Raw genomic sequence first — 3,798 nt, forward strand, 5'->3', positions numbered from 1 at the left:
CAATATCTTTTCTTATATTTTGCTAATCTTTGTGTGTATCTAAAGGTTGTTTAGATAGGTTTCTCTCAACTTATCTTTCCACAAACAATCTTGTAAAATCTGTATTGATCTTCTTTATCAATATATATTTTAAATTTGAAAATTGTGTTTGTATTCATCCTCCCCCCCCTTCTACAAACTGTTTAGTATTCTTGTAGACCCTTTTGGGACCAACAGAAACCATATTGGGTTTGTCCTTTCATTCCCCGAGCCATGCTCACCCATATTGTAGAGCATCTCGAATTGTGGTTCTGAAGTTCTTTAAAGCACCATGTCTTGCCATTAAGTTGGAAGAGTTCATTATTTTTGGACATTAAAGTTGTTAGAAGGGTATGTGCTTTGTGTTCATTATATGTTCAGGCTATACAAACATGTGTATTCTTGAAACACAAAAGCACATGTGTTGGATCTTTTAATGAAGTTGGCCATGAACAAATTGATACATAATCTTAGAAGAGTTATATGTTGTTTGGACATTAAAGTTGTTAGAAGACTCTAAGGTAAGTGTTGTGTTCCACTTAATGTTCAAGTTATACTCGCATACATACACACACATATACGCATGTGTATACTAACATACTATGGGTGCGTTTGGTGTTCAAACAAGACAGAACATATGTTCAACATTAGGTAAGACAGAATCACACAAAATAGAACAAGTAAAATGACCAATTTACCCCTAATGAGTTGTCCTAGCCTATTATGGGGTACGGATGGAACATGCCTGTTCCATGGGGGTGGGGTGAAACATTTGTCGTATAAGTTGACTTTTAGTAATCTTTAGATTAGTGTTTACATTTTACATTGTTATCTATACTTTTTAATATATTTTATAAATGTTTTTATTCAATAAAGAAAGGAGAAATTATATTAAACACACAACATTTAATAAATATTAAAACAATAAAATAGACAGTAATAAAATTACATTTATCGACATTTTCTTCTTCTCAAAATCTTTGCCAAATCTCGTCAACTAAATCTGGTCATAAACAATGATTCTTTGACTTATTACGTAGTTGTATGTGATTTTGGAGATAGTTTCCGTACTCAGGAAGTATGTTACGAGAGATTTAAGGCATAGTTATATTAAAATTAAATAATCGTCTATATCATCAAATTGACGAAGATAGACATGACGTTCGTCTTCGATGATCATGTTACACATGATTGTACATGTTCTCATTATTTCTCTAATTATCTCTTTGCAGTTTGCACCATGTACGAAATTACCCACAAATAATAGCGAAAGATGATCTGAGTACCCTAAACGCTCTCTACATCTTTTCTAGCAGCCGCTTGCTTCTTCGCAAATAGTCAACATTTTGGTGGTTGGGGTAATGGAATTGACTTGCTTCTTTCCTAACAGTCGATATTGTTTAAGGTACCTAGAAGACCAGAAAATGCATGCCATATCCACAGATCCTGTGAAGCGACAACTTATAAAATAATACGTTAAGTTTATATTTTTATTATGAAAATTATTTTATTTTATTGTAACATAAACTGTATTTTGCATTATTCATACATTTTTTATAAACACACGTCATAAAACATAAAAAAAACATGATGTGACAAAACAATTTCTTATTAAGAAAGTATACCCTACAGTTTCTAATACTATTCACTGTCACATCAGTAAAAAGTACTGATTTGACATTAACAATTACCAAAAACAAATTTTTCTATTAGAAAATCATACTCATAACAAACACACAGATTCTTAAATAGGAATCCTACCTGACAAATTAGAAAACCATTAGATATCCTTTAGAAATCACTGTAAGTAGCGAACTTCTGAGTTTTAATGTTCTATCTTTTTATTGGATAATATGAATCAAAATACAACAAAATTTTGTTTTATTACTGTACAGTATAGCAAATATTTTTCCCCCCGATCAATGTAACAATTTGAAAATTTTATATTTTGTCTCCACTTATCTCTGATAACCTATTGATCTTATAACATTTGATACGGTGAATATTTTTTTATAAAATATTTTACGATAAAGTTACAGAGAAGTGGACAATAAAACTTGACATTTATGTTATCAGATATAAAATAAACAGACATCAAAATAAATAAAAAATAAAGAAAATTTTGAAAATTAAATTGGAAAATTTAAGATTTTTGCGTAGTCAATTTGATTAACTTTACTTCTACACATATACCCACAAATATATATTCTTTTATATAAATACGAAAATGATCCTCGCATAATGTAGCGAAATTAAATCTCGATTTTAATGTTTAATTTTTATTTTTGTCTTTATCGATATATATGATTTTATATGGTTTTGATAAAGTGATAATTTTTTATTTTTGAATGAAATATAAATTTGAAAATAGCATAAAAATTTAAAAAAATAAATAAATCGATATTAGTATCAAATTAATTATTTAATAGTTCTCGTTTTTTTTTTGTGTAACTTTTTTAATTCAATTTTTTTATTATAAGAAATTTAGATCTAATAACAAAGTAATTTATTTTTGGTTTAATAATATAATTTTTTTATAAAGATAATAATTAAACATTCTGTTAAAATTCAATGATTATCTTAATTATATTTTAGATATTTTATATTTAAAATGGATGTTTATCCTGCATTTTATTATGTTTATCTGCAGTTAGTTACACGAATTTAAAATGAAACTTTAATAAGTTATAATTACTCACAATTTACTTGTAATATTGAATTTTAAGTAATATGCATCAATAAACAGTATTTCATATATAAAAAATTATTTTTAAGAGTTCTCGTCAAATGTTTTATAATATAGTATTGATAAATATAACAGACTAATTTATATATCTATTAAAATCAAATAACAATAAATTATATAATATAATATTGTCTATTTCAACAACAAATAAAAAGAATGTATAATATTTTGGTGCTCGATTTCGATCCCCGATATCCATAATTTCGTATCGATAGACGAGCACCTAAATATAAATACATGAATTTATATCTATCTTAATAATTAATTTTATTGCTATTTAAAAAATAATTGGAAGTGTACTTGCATACTGCAACAAGATATATCTAAGTATTAGTGTTTCGTTTTATTCCGTCTCTCAAGTTTTAATACGGTTTTTTTGTGCTTTTGAGAAAGAGATAGAGAAAAGTCTAAAAAAACCTAATGGACTTTAGTGTTTAGAATGATTAAGTTCTTGAACAATTTTTTGGAACAAATAATTCATTGGACATTTCAAAACATGTTCAATAACTTCTTAGACAATTTAAAACATGTTAAATAACTCATTGGATAATTTTTGGAACAAATAAGTCATTGGACAATCCAAAACATGTTAAATAACTCCTTAGACTTTTCTAAAACCTGTTGAATACATTCTTATGACTTGTACAACTAGTTAAAGTGATAAAATAGTGAAAAAAAGTCCGAAAAAACCCACAATGAAAATTCATATTTTGAACGATTAAATCCCTAAATATTTTTTTGAACCAAAAAATATTTAGATCTATAAAATTAAACAAATATAACAAAAAACACTTATATTTACAAAAAAATAATTACATTTAAAAAAGATTTTTGATAAAATTTATTTTAATTAAAATTAAAATATATTTTGTCAGTGATTTTTCAAACAAAATAAAAAAATTTAAAAAAAATTATTATTAAATTTATTTTAATTAAAAATAAAATATATCATGTATATGATTTTTCTAAATTAAAAAAAAAAAGAGATAAAAAATTAATTACTTATTAAATTTATTTTAATTAAAAATAATATA

This window comes from Cynara cardunculus (genome assembly GCF_001531365.2).
Source record: "Cynara cardunculus var. scolymus isolate 2C chromosome LG 1, CcrdV1, whole genome shotgun sequence".
NCBI classification, from domain to species: Eukaryota; Viridiplantae; Streptophyta; class Magnoliopsida; order Asterales; family Asteraceae; genus Cynara; species Cynara cardunculus.